Genomic DNA, 16,966 nt, shown 5'->3' with positions numbered 1-16,966 from the left:
CACAACACAAAAAATCACTTCAGCCAAAGGATGCAAAAACAAAACACGGTGACAAGTTTACAAATGCTGCTATTGGCTGAGAGGAAGGACACATGGTGTGGTCAGAGACAGTCGTAAGCCCATTGTAAATTGAAATAAGTAGGCACTGGTTAACATGATCACTTTAATAGAATCAGCACTTAATGCTTTATAGCAGTGGTTTACAACCAGGGTGCGGCAGCAAACTAGGGTGCTGCAATGACATTCCAGGGGCGCCATGTAATGTGGGTTTAAGTTGCTTAAACTTAATTTTTTTTTTTTGAAATTTATATATTTATTTCATTAGAAAAAGGTGTACGGTATCCATTGTACCATATCTTTTTAATCTTGTAGTAATCTATAATTGGTTTATTATATAGAGTAAAACTTCTATATAAAGAATAAAATTATTATGTAAGTATATATAATTCTTATTATGAATTGTAATTTTGTTTATAATTATATTATTATAATAACTATCATATAACATATTTTTTAAATATTACGCGCGCACGCACGCACACACACACACACAGAATCGGATTATTATTAAAAGGTTGAAAACCACCGGGGTGTTGTGAAAAAATTACTGGCTCGGGGTGCTGTGAAAAAATTACTGGGACACTAAGGGCACCATGAACCGAGAAAGTTTGGGAATCTCTGCCTTATAGAATCAAATTTCAAAAAACCAATTCAAATGATTAAAATATACTACACTTTATCGTTATCGTTATGTTTGGTTATAAGAATCAATTCTGAACGCCTTTGATATTTTTTTAAAGCACATTTCTGGAGGTCACTACCATAAAACAATTTGCAGTTTCCAGTTTATTGGGCTTTTCTGTTAGTGCAATCTATTATTAATGGGTAGTAAACTCGATCTTATTTCATTTGCAATAATACTGATAGCTGGAATTCTGTGGGTTTTTATGTAAGTATGAGGAAATGTGAAGAACTGAAATCTTCAATCATATAAAAAAAACAAATTTTCAGAATCTTCTCTTCATTCCTATTTTTTAAGCTTTGTAAACTTGTTACTCTGTATCTCACTTACGTAATTTGGGTGTGCTGTGTTCTTTGTTATTGATTGCTTTGTTTTTTACTGTTTTAAATTTTACAACCCAAAAAAAAAAAATCAAGAATAGAAATATCACTTAGTTGGTATGTATATATTATGGTATTAATTAAGCTATGTACCTAAGCATAAATTTGTTTTTATTCTGCTAACCTGTGGAAAATATTCTTATGATTTTCACGTATCATTTAATTGGTAAGGTAATAATAAATGCAAATTTGTGCTTAATATATCTTTACTTTTATAGCCTGTGGATAATATTCCTCCTATTTTCACTTATTAGAATCACCATATAATAGAATTAAAATTAATTTGCAAATGTGATCATAATAACCAGTGCTTACTACATATCATATAGTGAATGGTATTTTGTTATGGAGAGTCCATAATAAAGTGATTTGATTGTACAGTGAACCAATCGTCCACTGTATTATCTGAATCGAGAATAAAAAAATACCCGTAATTATTTAATTAGAAGTAAACAGTGATAGTGGGTATTTTTCACTGTTTATTTATTTATCATTTCTTTATTAATTTTATCACTTCTTTATTTTCACTTCTCAAAGGTGGGGGAAATAAAACTTGGCGCAGGCCATGGTTGCAGACCACACTGTACGAAGAAATTGGCCATACACAGTCAGTGGATTGGACATGACTGGCATATCCAACCAAAGTTGCCTGTTAGTGATGTTATTATGAAATGGAAATGTGATGGTATTATCACTTTTAAGACCACAGAAGCTCATTGTCCAGGGGTTCTCATAAGGGTAGTACAAAAATTTCATCAGACATTCCTGCTAAATATAAACCAGGAGTGTGTTAACAGGGATTGAGGTGTTTTGAACACTATGTATGGAGATCCACAGCCTAGATTTTAATGGGTGAGGTGGCAGCCAGTGAGTCAAACATCACTAATGCAAAGCAGTAGATTAGTTCTATAGGTTAAATCCTGAAATTAATTCCTGGAATGAATGTTGGAATTAATCTATAGAACTAACCTACTGCTTTGCATTAGTGATGTTGGACTCATTGGCTGAAATTAATTCCTGCAATGAATGTTGGAATTGTTCTGTAGAACAGTAGAAATTGGTTCTTCTGTGGAGTGATGAATCTTGCTACATCCTATTCTGAGCTGGTGTAGGGTGTGGAGGATGCCTGCAAAATGTGTGATGTGCTGTGAAATGTATTGCTCAACAGTGAAGTGCAGAGGAAGTATGATTATGATGTGGATTGTTTCTCATTGTATGCCCTAAGACCTTTAATGGTTATGGGGAACCATTAAAGGCCTAATTTAAAAGATTTTGGACAATTCCATGCTTCTTACAACTTGGGAGTTCTTTGGTATAGATGTTTTGTTGCCAACTGGGCTAGCCAGGTGGGTAAAGTGCCTGCCTGCCTGGCAATCCAAAGGTCGCGAGTTCGATTCCCGCCTCGGGCTTGGATCAAAGTGCTACAAAAAACCTTCGGAGGTGCATTATGGCCACAGAAGCCTATGCGTCAACAACTATCAAAAAAAAAAAAAAAGATGTTTTGTTTCAACAGAATAATATTAATATCCATGCTATGTATACAAAAGTTGGAATGGCTAATGCAGATCTTGTCCTGTACCCCATGGTATGTCTGTGGGATGAACGGGAACATCGAGCAGTTGTGTAACTTTGCTTGGCATTGTAAAATTAGTCTCATTTTTTTTACATAAATTTCTTTTATTTTGTGAAACCAAGCATTTGAAAGTTCCAATTCCAGAAGATATTTTCAGGACTCCAGGACATCTGCTAACCCTAATCAGAATTGTCAAAAAATGGGGCTCTCATTTGACTTGACAGTCAAGGCTTTGTGTACCATTGACCATCCTAGAGAATTAAAACAAAAAAAAAAAAAAAAAATTACCTTATTGGTTAGATATCATTCAAAACTGAACTTTCTTGTAAGACAGTTAAGTTCTATATAAGTCCTGGAATATTCTCGGCAATCCTGAGTAGCTGCTGAAGGCTCCTTTGGCAACCACTTTGGATCTCCTGATGGCTGACATGATGGGTTATATGTTGTTAGATATAGAAAATTCAAATCAGATCACCTTTACTGCATTATCAACCCCCCACAAATATCTGCCAATCGTCGTAAATAACAGGCACTGTGACAGTTCATATACTGATCTTTATTATCAATGCTGTTATTAATTATAATTTGCAATATGTGTGCATTAAACTTTCTGTGATTAAACATTTCAATGTATAATGTTTTGCTACTTTCAAAAATCTCAAAATGTGCCCTACTTTATGATAAAATCATTGCATTACACCGATATGAGAAACACTTAACTTCCAAATCACACAGAAATTATGAAACCTTCTCTTCTAAATTTTTCTTCCATCATCATTCTCATTGAATAGAAACAGCTCTCATTAGAATTTTGTCAGTCTTTGAGGAGATTCTCATTCAAGGGTTGTGCAGAAAATTTTGCTCTTTGGCAACTCAAATCAGATAACCTTCACTGCATTTTCAATTCCTCACAAATATCTGCCCATCATGGCAAATAACAGGCACAGCGATAGTTCATATACATTTGACTGTTGGCATTAATGGCAAGCTGACGTGCCTTGGGGAGCTCTTCATAGCAATTACAAAGAACTATAGATTAGAGGAGTAGAGGAGGATTTCAGAGGTTATTTAGTATATTGTAAAGTTTATTTTGATTTTTTTTTTTTTTTTCCTGTAATAGTTTGATTTTTATAATATTATAAATATAATTTTTTGAAAGTATCTTTTATTGATAAATTTTACAGTGGTTGTTACAAGATCCACCTTGAACACTTCATCAGAGGGCACAATGACTCATACAGAAATAGCCGATGGCGATTTCCGGGTGAGTCATGATTTTATCTCTTGCAGAACCTGTAGCACGTATTCCAAGGTCAACCTGTGGATACTCATAGCTCACCTGGCGATTCTTTTCTTTCTCACCATTGTAAGGAGTGTACCGATCTCAAGTTAAAATTTGGTGCATTGCTAGAACAATTTGAGTCACTGAAAAAAAACGGGTGCTTGTCCTCGAGAATAATGGGGACTCAAGACTCTAGTAACCTACCAAGTGATGTACTCCCGATTCGGGTCCCAGAACAGAATAACCAAGCGCAGACTACTCTAGTTCAAAAGGATTTAGTTCTATTAGGAGACTCCATTGTCAGGGAAACAGGAAATATTTTTTGTAATAAGGATAGGTGGACTAGAACCAGGGTATGTTTGCCGGGAGCAACTATTAATGATGTCACCAACAGACTGTCAGATTTTGAGGGGCGTAAAGAGAATATTATTATTTATGTGGGGACTAATGATATTAAGCATACACAATCTGATGATTTGTTAGACAAATATAGGACCATGCTACGAGTTAGGTCACAATGTCTGTGTCTGCAATTCTGCCCAGGCATGATAGGATTATATGCTGAAAGTTTTGTGGATTAACTCAAGATTTAAAGGACTCTGCAAGGCTTTTGGGGGGGAAATTTCTATCAGCTTGGCCCGCACTTGTTGGTAGAAGGAATCTGTTTTGTAGAGATGGGATACAAAGGTGGTGCAAGAGTTTTTGCCAGTATTATTGAGGATACCTTAAAGGTTCAGGGAAACTGCTAGTTTTGGAGGATAAGGGTAATATAGAGGTAATATAATACTCATTTATCTGGTAATATTGGTCGAAGTAATGCTTGCACATACCTCAATAATTCTTATTTGTTATCGCAACAGAACATATTAGCAAGATGTTCTGATGGCAGAAACATTTCAAATGAGTGGGTAGCTAATGCCAGGTAAGCGAGCTTAAATAACATTAAGGGTGTGTTAAGGAAGTTAAATATACAAGAACAATGTCTTAATTATTTATACAGTAATGTCAGACGTGTCATCAATAAAATGAGTGAATTTGAACTGCTGGTTAGGACAAGTAACTCTGACATAACAGGGTTACGATATGTGGTGCCACCCAGAGATAGGTGATGATGATGTTTCAGTACAGTATGTATAATGTATTTAGGAAGGATAGGCAGATAGAAAGGGTAATGAGGTCATGCTTCTTGTCAAAAGAAGCCTAAGCGCGACGAAAGCTTTCCCGGATTCAGACATTTCACATGCTACTATAGAATCTGTATGGTGTGAGATAGTTGGAAGCAAAGGTATAATGAGAGTGGGAATAATCTACAGGCCAGGTGATTGTGAAGATTATGATGAGAGCCTCTACATGGAATTGGAAAGTAAGCATGAATGTCTTATTATGGGTGATTTTAATTTGCTTCTAATTGATTAGAGCAAATGAGAAGAAAACTCCACACGAGGGACAAAATTTTTAAATCGACTAGATGATTGCTATTTGTATCAACATGTCAGGGGAAAGTACTAGGGAAAAGAATACTCTAGACTTCATCCTCACCCATGAACCAAATGCCATAATAGGGCTGATACCAGGAACCAGTAGCAGGATGTGATCACAGAGTTCTACGGTGGACGATGAAGAGAGAGAGGAAGCAGTAGTTAACAGCAAAGGAATGGGTTATAATTTCAGGAAAGGAAATATGACGGCTTAAGATGCTATATAGCCTCTGTTAACCGGATAGTATTGCACAGAGAGCGAATACAATTGAATTATGGTATACCTTTAAAACATAATCACAGAAGCCTTGAATGCTTATATACCATTAAAAGAATACTCCAGAGGAAGATTCCAAGTTGGATGAATAAGGAAGTAGCCAGATTACTTGAGCAGAAAAAGACAACATGGAAAGGTTACAGAGCAATAAAAAGTACTGAAGCCTATAACAGCTACAAAGTGATCTGTAATACTGCCAGAGGAAAGGTTAGGCTGGCAAAGAGTGGGGATAAGGAATTCTTCACATATATAAATGCAAAGAAGACTACAAACCAGATTGGACCCTTATGTAATGAATGTGGGATAGTATTAAATACCCCAGCTGAAGTTGTAGATGAACTCACCAAGTACTTTGCATCGATATTTAGAGAAGAAAAACTCTTTGTGTCAATGAGAAATTATGGGATGAAGTTGAAATAAATATAATTAATGATTTTGAAATTTCACATATTTATTTAATGAAAAAACTTTCTAGCCTACAGGCTAGTTAGGCTCCTGGGGTTGATGACACATACCCTATAATCTTAAGGGAGGTGTCAAGTGAGCACATTGAGGCTAATTATGAGAGTGTCATTGGACTCTGGAGTAATTCTGTTGGATTGGAAAAGTGCCAATGTATCTCCAATACATAAGGGCAGTTCTAAGAGTGAAGTGAGAAATTAATGGTCGGTCAGTCTAACTTCAGTAGTAGGGAATCATTCAGGAGACGATGATTAGGGGTGGAATTCAGGATCATTTAGATAGAAATGGAATTCTGAAGGATATTCAGCATGATTTTGTAAATGGAAAATCATGTTTAAATAATCAGGTTATCTATTTTGATAGGGTCACTCAAGAGCTGGATTTAGGGAATCATTTTGACATTGTTTATTTGGATTTCAGCAAAGCATTTGACTCCATCCCACATGAGTGGTTACTTTATAAGCTGGAACAGGTTGGAATCACAGGGAAAATCCTTAGATTGATACTGGATGGCTTCAGGGAAGGAGGCAGAGGGTTGTGATAAATAGTTATTCCTCAGATTGGCTTGATGTAAGAAGTGAGGAAGTTGATGAGAGTAATCTACCAGCTAGTACTGGCTTGTAACACAGAGGGGCAACATTTCTCAGTGTGGTGTGGGTGCCACACCTCGACTCTTGCTTCTGTTGATTTGCACTTGGGTGGTCATCTCCAGTATACTAGGTGCTAAAATTCAGGACTGGTATATGAACTCTGTGATCCTGAGTTTATACCCAGGGTTACTAACAATTACACCCTTATTAAGTGACTGAATTACTTGTTGTTGTTATGGGGGTTTAATGGTGCATAAGCTACTATGACTATAATGTGCTTACTGAAGTACTGATATCATATTATATGGCAGATACTTAACAGTGATTGTATATAGACCATTCATTTGGTAATGAGGGGATCAGTTATCCCCACAGCAAAATTTTTCTGTTCTCCTCACTTATCTTGCAATCCAAGTTTCTAATCCATGCTTTGTAGATTTTTGATGATGATATTCAAGCCTTTTGGTTTGCTTGATACACTGTCAAAAAAATCTTCAAACCATTATAGCATCAGGGTTTCTGGACTTTCCCGACGATTAATGGAGGAAGTCACTATGTGCCAGACATGCCTGCCACTAGGAGAATAATAATCCATTATTTTGCCTTTTTTCCACTAGTACACGCCTCATCTTTAAATGAAAGCATTTTGTCCAGTAGCAACTTAAAGTCCAACTTCGTCAGCATTGAAGACATCACTCCAGTCATATGTCAATGTCAACTGAAGATTTTTTAAATTCTTTTCCTTCATAGCTTCAGTGTTGATTGCTGCACTTTTGTCATACACCTTTGTGAAGACAGCCCATGAGAAATCTTTTTAAAAAAGTGAAGTAGGAAATTAACGGCCGGTCATTCTAACTTCAGTAGTAGAGAAAATCATGGAGACAATGATCAAGGGTAGAATTCAGGTTCATTTAGATAGAAATGGAATTCTGAAGGATACTCAGCATGGTTCTCTAAAGGGAAATTCATGTTTAACTAATCTGGTTAGCTATTTTGACAGGGTCACTCAAGAGCTGGATTTAGGGAATAATTTTGACATTGTTTATTTGGATTTCAGCAAAGCATTTGACTTAGTTCCACATGAGCGGTTACTTTATAAGCTGGAACAGGTTGGAATCTCATGGAAAATCCTTAGATAGATAGCTGGATGGCTTTAGGGCAGGAGGCAGAGGGTTGTCACAAGTGGTTATTCCTCAGATTGGGTTAATGTAAGAAGTGGAGTTCCCCAAGATCAGTAATGGGACCACTGTTGTTTTGATTTTCATAAATGACATCGATGAAGGGATAGAGGGTATGATGTCTAAATTTGCAGATGATGTAAAGATTGGTAGAGTAGTTAATGATCACCACCAAGCTGAGCATCTTGAGGGTGACCTAGATAGACTTCAGGGATGGTCAGAAAAATGGCAGCTATGCTTTAATCCAGCAAGGTGTAAGGTCTAAATATATCGTAACACCCAAAGGACTTGGGTGATACGATATATTTAGACATGAAATTCTCCGAGCATTGTAGACAGGTTGCAAAGAAGGCCTATGATATCCTGTCGATGATTTATCGAACAATTGCTAGTAGAGAGATAAGAATGTCATAATCCCATTATATAAGGCTATTGTTAGAACACACTGGGAATACTGTGTTAGGTATGGAAACTGCATTTAAAGAAAGTCATCTTGCTTGTTGAAAGGGTCCAAAGATGGGTAACTCGCCTGGTAAGATCAGCAAAAGGGCATCCATATGAGGAAAGATTTCAAATATGTGGGTTGCCAAGCTTGGAAACTAGGCACTTTAGGGGATATTTGATTGAGATGTTTAAGGCTCTGAGAGGTATAAGTAAAATGAATGAGGATGAAATTTTCATGGTTATAAATGATTCTACAACTAGGGGTCATAATTTAAAGTTACAGGGGGGGATGTTTAGACTGGATTGTAGGAAGTTTTATTTTAGCTAGCGACTTATAAATTATTGGAATAAGTTACTTACATGGGTGGTAGAGGCTGATGTTTGGGGAAATGCAAAGGTCAGTTGGATAATTACCTATGGTAGGTGGGAAACACATAGGTTGTCTATTTCTTTTTCTCTTATTAATTAATTAGTTATTTTTTAAAATGTTCTTATTATTATTTTATTTTATTTTTATTTATTTATTTATTTATTTATTTTTATTGGCTAGTGCAACATAAGCCATAGGCTTCCTTGCACCATGTGGCCATTGCTAATGCTAATTCTAACTCCACTTCTCATTTACTTAGCAATTCCTTTTATTTATGATGACAGCAGTTCTCTTCTTCCGTCAATATGGACATCACTAATATTCAGTGTTTACAAAGACACCATGCTTCCAATGCTCTACTGCAATTTGCAGTAAAACTCGTTATATAGCCACTTTTTATGAAGCGAAAACACCAATTTCACCGAATAAACTGCCATTTGATTTTATATGACCACTAGTTTTTAAATGCTGTTTATTGGATGGAACTGTGTTTTCATTAGCTAAAAATAGAGATAAAAATATACATAATATTTTGAATTTCTCTCTAGATTGTAATTTTCAGGAAATATGTGTATTGCTCCAGAAATGGAAGTTGAAAAGATAAATGAGGAAGAAGAAGAAAAGTTGGTTTTGTGAGTTTGCAGTTAGATAATAAATGGATGTTGACTGGTTGAGACACCTGTTTGGATTGTTTGGAAGAGAGAGAGAGAGAGAGAGAGAGAGAGGGGAGGGGAATTATAGAAGCCAATTTAGAAGAACAGTGGAAGTATCTATAGAAAAGGCATGCAGTGGAATCAGAACATCCATGAGACAGAGTAGGAGAAACTTTGTAAGAATTGAGTCATTAATTAACCTAACTGCCGTCATTTGAATTGGATTCTAGAAGCTTGACCGAGAATTTGGGACACCACCCCAAATTGGGGAACTAAATCAGATTTGTACAGATTTAGTAGTTGTTTAAAAGAGAAGTAATGTGGAAAGAGTGAAACAAAAAAAAAAAAAAACATTTTTTTTGATGCAGAGGAAGCAATATTGTGATGTGATTATGCTAAGAAAAATTAGAAGTTAGTGTAATACCTAATAGAGATATGTGATCTTGTCTAGAAATATTAGTGTCATCAAAGATAAGCTTATAAGCAAAATAATCCTTTTTGCAAGATATAAGGTAGGACTGAGTTTTAGAAGGATTGAAATTAAGTTTTACTTGCCACATTGGAGAATTACCTGGCGATCAGCATTTAAGGAATTGGTAGTGGATATTCGAGAAGGTGAAGCTGTTTGTGCAAGGAATGTGGAATTCATGTGATATTATCAGCCAAACTCTGGGTAGGATTTCTGGTCAATGAAAGAGGGTCATTAATATACAAGAGGAAAAGAGTGGGAGGATGAACTGAACCTTGGAGAACACCAGCATTAGAAGTCAGGGAGTCATCTGTCATCATCCATAGAGAGAAAACAGGATACACATTTAATAAAAACAGTTGGCAGTCCTTAAAATGGAAGCTTATTTAGAAGACATTTATGCCAAACACAATCAACACCCTGTGAAATCTCAGAATTTTCCATTGAATTTGTCCATAGATTGGTGGATCAACATTGATTGAATTCATATCGGCAATCATTGATCAGATGAAAGGTTTTAAGCTAGTTTAGGAGTTAGCAGTTAATAGATTTCTTCATTATTTTAAAGAGAGTAGAGGTAAATACAATGGGAAAATAAGTGGATGGGAAAGATTTGTCAACTTTTTTAGGAACTGACTGGATATGAGCAAATTACCAAACAGAAGGAAAACACCAGTGGTATAAGAAAGTTAAAAGGTGACACAGAACAGGAATAAGCTCATGAGCACAGATTTTGAAAATAAATGGAGAAATACCATCAGGACCTGGAGCTTTCTTGGCATCAAGATTGTTCAAAATTCTTCTGATGTCCTTTTGTCAGAAGACCATAGGAGGCATTGAGTAGAGTTTGCTGTGAATAATTTACCAGGATCATTAATACAAGAGTTAGACAAGTAGGATGCTAGTAAGTTGGCTTTGTCTGTGGCTGAAGTGGCAATAGAACTATCAGGTTTTAACAGAGGAAAGAGTACAGATGGGCAAGTGGCCAGTAGCATTGACTAGAGATCAGAATGGTTGACTACTATTTGAAAGCAAGTTTTATATATACTCTTAGCCTGTTCAAAATCTAGTTTAGGCTGATCAATAACTGCTTTACTGTTATTGAGAGCTTTGGTTTCAGGTAAAAATTAACCTGAAGATTTCTATGTAAGGTAATTGCAATATGCAACATTACCTTTAATAGCCTTAATTTAGTGGAAAACCAAGGTTTAGATAAAGGATGAGATTTTAAGGTGGGGGTATGGAATAAAGGATTTCATTCCTTCAAGAGTAATTTCACTAACACGATCTGGGCAACACTGACATAGAAGATTTAAAACAGTAATCCAACCAAAGAAAAGAAGACTAGAAATTTAACAGATCATCCCATTTTGCATACTTGTAATGCCAAACAACACGAGGCTAGATTGGTTATGAGAAAAAGACTATGACCCAGTTGTGATCTTAGATGCCTAAGATCACAACTGGGTCATAGTCTTTGAAGGATAGTTCTATGTCATAATGCTCTATATAGGTTAAAAATAGGGAAATTAATCAACATGACGTTGAATATCAATATTGATCATTTTATTGGATTAGAAATAAATAATAAATAAGCATTTATTAAAATGTTTACTAGTGGCAAGTGATGCAAGAAAGTAAGCTTATATAGCATCAGCAAAAAAAAAAAAAAAAAGAAAAAAGAAAAATCCAACACTTCCTATATTGCCTGTCCATCCCTGTAACAGTTGTCCTTTGAATTTATTACAACCAGGTTGGAAATTTTTTCCACCAATCAACTATCCAGTGGTCGAAAAAAAATTTCTGCACATTTATTCTACAACCATTCTTCCTTTATTTGAATTTGTTCCCTCTTGTGCATAGCCTGAGCAAGAGGAAAGATTCCATTGGCATTGAGCTTACCCAATCCATTCAGAGCGTTAAACACCTCAATAAGATCTTTGAAGACTAAAGGTGTCTAGTCTTCAAAGTGAAAGAAGTGAATCTTTTCCCAGTAAGAGCACCCTTTTTGTTCTACTCACTAACCTTAATTCTTTTCTTTGCACTTGCTCGGACAGATCTACATCCTCTGCAAATGAAGCTTCCAGATCTGTATACAGTGCTCAAGGTGTGGCATAACCATTGCCTTATACAGTGGAATAATCACTTCCTTATCCCTACCAGCAAAATTCATGTATATCATTGACAAAGTGCCATGGGCTACTGACAGCCTATCTGCACTGATGAGAGGACTTTATATCTACTGCACAGTTATCTTCTGATATTTTTCATTTTCTGCTAATCTTAGTGTGGTACCACACAATTGATTTGTTAATCCGGCATTACTGCTGATGATAAGTGTTGATTAATAATGTTGCATAGTATAAAAATACTAACTGTCCAAATCTTATTACTTGTAAATACAATCAACAGATGACAGCATGTCCCAGTAGAATTTAAATTAAGAGTACAACAAATATAATAGAACATATTAATTCTGTTATTGTTGTCCAGATATACAACAAATTACAGATTGTTATACACATGTCATTTAGCATTAGCATTAGTAGAGGCGATGCAAGACAGCAAGCTTATGCAGCATCAGCCAAAAAAAAATAAAGTAAAATAAATAAATAAAAAATAACCACTTCCACTTCACCCCTCTGTTCGTTCGAAATACCTGTCCAGCTGAGCCTTAAACTTATTTAGGCTATCAACTTCCACGACAAGGGATGGAAGTCTGTTCCACCTACCAACCACCCGCTGGCTAAAGGCAAATTTCAGCACATCTATCCTACCTCTGTCTTTCCTCAATTTGAATTTATGCCCTCTCAGGTGGTTATTCTGAGCAAGAGGAAGAATCCCATTAGCATTGAGCATGCTCAAACCATTCAAAGCTTTGTACACCTCCATCAGATCACCTCGCTGGTGCCTAGTCTCCAGACATTGTAATTCGCAAAACTTAAGCATTTCTTCGTAAGAGCACCAATTTGTTCCATTCACTAATCTTGTTGCCCTTCTCTGTACTCGTTCCAGCAGCTCTACATCCTTCTTGAAATGAGGCCTCCAGGCCTGTATACAGTACTCTAGGTGTGGCCTGACCATTGCCTTATACAAGGGAATAATCAAGTCCTTGTCCCTGCTAGATGAGGAGTGTCCATTGATTACCACTCTCTGTCTTCTCCCCCTCAACCACCCCTTTATCCATAGCAGCAATTTGCCTCCAATGCCACACTGCTCCAATTTTTGCAGCACTCTTCCATGTGCAACAGTATCAAAAGCCTTTCTAAGATCCAAGTATATAATATCAAAGTTATTCCCTGCATCCAGTTCTTTTGTGACTGCATCACAGTATCCAATCAAATTGGTCAGGCAAGACTTCCCCTTAACAAAACCATGCTGTGTCCGAGCTATAACTGAAGTCTTGTCTATATAATCCTGCAGTGCTTCTTTAACCAGTGCCTCCATTAATTTTCCTGGAACAGAAGTTAAACTCACATGTCTATAATCACTTGTGTCAGCCTTTCATCCTCCTTTGTGAATTGGGGTCACGTTTGCACATCTCCAGTCCATGGGTACCTCCCCTGAGTCCAAGGAAGCTCTCATAATTATGGCTAAGGGTTTGCTTACTTCCTTTGCTGCCTCCAAAGGAGGCAGCAAAGGAAGTAAGCAAACTCTGGATAGATCCCTGGATAGATCTCTGGATAGATCCCATCCACCCCAGGTGCCTTTCTTGTGTTTATCTTCAACAATTTCTTCTCCGCTTTACTCTCAGTTATTACAAGATTCTCTAGCTTACTGCCAGAGTTGAATACACCTCTGGCATTCCCCTCGCTGAATAACTCCTCATGTGTGAATGTCGATGCAAAATATTCATTTAGTTTGTTAGCTACCTGAGCAGGATCATCATCAGTTGAACCATCGATATCAAGTGGACCAATCTGATTCATCCCCTTCCTTCTAGAGTTTACATAAGTAAAGAACTCTTTGCTGTTTTTCTTCGCATCCCTTGCCAAGGATTTCTCATAATCTGCCTTCGCCTGCCTAACCTCCTTTGTAACTTGGTTACAGATCAACTTGTATCTATCATAGGCTTCTGTGTCACGTGTTAATTTGTATGTATCCCATGCATTTTTATTCTCTGCCATATGCCTCATTAGTTCATCTGACATCCATTTAGGCCTAAACCTTGAAGAATATTTCTTAGTTGGTATGTAAAGCGTAGTAGCTTCCAAGATAAGTTCTTTGAATGCTTCCCATTTTGAATTTGCTGTTGGTAACATCATCAGTTGATCCAACTGTATAGAATTTAAATACTGTCTCAGTCCATCGTAGTCTCCTTTACGAAAGCAATACCCCTTCCCTTTACCCCTAATGGTAGTTACCTCTTTGAGTAAATCCCACTTCAGAACACTGTGATCACTGCCATCTAGTGGTTCATTTATCTGCTGATTCTTAATGCATGAAGAATCACTACTGATAATCAAATCAAGAGTATTACTCCCTCTAGTTGCCTCCCGAACATGCTGATGTAGAAAACAATCATCCAATAAATCCACAAAAGCCTTGCTAGTGTGTGAGTGACCATCCCCCAAATTCCAGTCAATATCTGGGAAATTAAAATCCCCCATTATAAGGCTCTCTGATTTACTGGCCCACTCTATTTCTCTGTACAGTTTCTTATTATACTCATCAGAGTCATTAGGCCTATAGCACACTCCTACTCTCAATTTTGATCTCCCAATGCTTATGACACACCAAACTGACTCAACACTGCACTGTCCAGCGATGTCGACTGGCTTCACTTCCTTGGATTTTATGTGTTTCTTAACTAATAGCATAACCCCTCCTCCCTTCCTATCCTGTCTATCCTTTCTGTAGACATTGTTCTCCCCAAATTCCAGTTCTGCATTCCTTATATCTGTGTGACACCACGTCTCTGAAATCCCAACAATATCTGCCTTTGATGTTTTGAGCAATACCTCAAATTCATCAAATTTATTTACTAAACTCCTAGCATTGGTGTGCACGCAAGTATACATGCACCTGCTCTTCCTCTTAGCCACCCTAACACAACCCAATGTGTTTACTTGTACCCCCATGATTCCCAGCTGTCTCTGAAATATTCTGCATCTTATTTTCCAGGCTGCTGCTCATACCAATAGAAGCAGTGCAAGAATTACTTTCTCCTCTGCCAGTGGCTACTGTTAATCTATTAGTCCTTGTATCCCCTGAATCTAGCAGTTTTCTGACCCACCTAACACTGCCTCGATAGCATCAGCAAACATTCTATTTCTATTTAAGCGTATCCCATCCCTGTAGAAGCAGTCTCTCCTGTTAACAAGTACAGACCAGGCTGAAAAAAATTGTACCCCTTGAGCCTTGCACAATCTTTCCAGGGCCGAATTGATTGACAAGGCTCTCATCATATACTCCCTCCTATCGTGTCTGGGCAGAATTGCAGACACTTTCAAATTCATCCCTAATTCACGGCTTTTTTTCAACAGTGACCTGTACTTGTTAAGTAATTCCGCCGGTCTCCTACTCTTAATATCATTAGTGCCAACGTGTACAACTATATCACCTTTTGTGCCCTTAAAAGATGATATCCGCTCTACAACGTCATCAACCTTTGCCCCTGGCAGACATACCCTGGTCCTATTCCACCTATCCTTTTTACAAAGCATGTTTCCTGTTTCGCTGACAATAGAGTCACCAACAACTACTAATTTCTTTGGGACCAGCGCATTCTGCCTTGGGGGTTGCCGCTGTGTTGCGCGATGACCAAGTGCAATCTCTGGCATTAGTGTGGGCAGCTGAGAGCTTGATGGGCCCCTCACTTGTAATCCTTCGAGGGCATCCACCCTGTCCTTCAAGCTCTCATATAGGCCCATAACAACGCTGAGTTGTCGCCTGATTTCCTTACACTCCTTGCATCGCGCACATACAAAGACATCTCCCATGGCAGTATCATGTCCCATACCTGACTGCTCCACAAACATCAAGCAAATAGTGCATCTTAAAAGGCTGTGATTCAGAGGGCAACTGCTCCCCTCAGTTCTCCCCTGAGCCACAGCATTCCCATTAGCTTGAGCCTTTTGTTTTGCTGCTCTGGTTTGAGTCATGATTTCGATTTACTTTCAATAAAATTTCAATTTCAGTACAAAATTAAATCCTAAACTTGTATCCCAACACAGTTATAACGCTATATTTATGTTTCAGTAACGAGTGTTATCTACGAAATATTTATGTTTCAGTAACGAGTGTTATCTACGAAATATTTGTTTCAGTAACGAGTGTTATCTATGAAATATTTATGTTTCAGTAACGAGTGTTATCTACGAAATCCCTTTATATAACTTCCGTATCAAGTTATGTATTATTTATTTTTACTAATTATTTATGTTACGTAACCTAAGTGGTTATATGTATAGTTAAAAGTACAATTTAATTGGCAATGAAGTTCGATAAGATTAATAGATTTTACTGATTAATTTTCACGTAACAATGGCGGCTATTTATGAACAGTAAACACGTGGATTTGATACCCTTTCCGATACTAAGTAATACCTACAAAATCTCTATCTAAGTTACTTTAAACTTAAGTACCGTAAATAGGAATATAAAGCTACTCTAGAAAATAAGTTAATATGTCAATTTAAACTAATAAAGCAGAAAATAAATCAGAAAAAACTTCTCTGTTCCAAGAGCGGCAGAAAGGCATGTCCGCACAGGCAACTCTTGTCCTCAAATTTTTTTCATATTGCTTGAAAACAACCTCCAAAACATATACATTCAAATCCAGTTAATGCAATACTTAGAAGTAATAATAATAAGAAAAACAAAACAGTTGTAACATCACAATTAATCAATTTAAAAAATTTACATATAAACATATGTAACCAAGATATTCTACCTTGATTACACTGTCATTTCAAAATATCAAAAAAATTTCCCTTCAGGGCTCACACAGTATTTAATAAACTCACTCATAAAAAAGTTAATATTGTAACCTAAATTCCTTATAAAGATCTTTCCAGTGATATGTGATGCTCTCTGTAAATACAGAATTCAAGGGCAGGATTGTGG

The 16,966-nt window shown here is 36.8% G+C and overlaps 1 protein-coding gene across 2 annotated transcripts in view; it reads left to right on the top strand.

Annotated features, from left to right (window-relative positions):
• Window positions 1-16,966, top strand: part of BORCS7 (BLOC-1 related complex subunit 7) — a 157,473-nt gene that overhangs the window by 71,588 nt on the left and 68,919 nt on the right. The window lies entirely within an intron of this gene.

Source organism: Mastigoproctus giganteus, chromosome 5 (assembly GCF_048544385.1).
Source record: "Mastigoproctus giganteus isolate SK-2022 chromosome 5, ASM4854438v1, whole genome shotgun sequence".
NCBI lineage: Eukaryota > Metazoa > Arthropoda > Arachnida > Uropygi > Thelyphonidae > Mastigoproctus > Mastigoproctus giganteus.
Note: the sequence above shows the minus strand (reverse complement) of the source record. Positions and strands in the feature narration are given on the sequence as shown.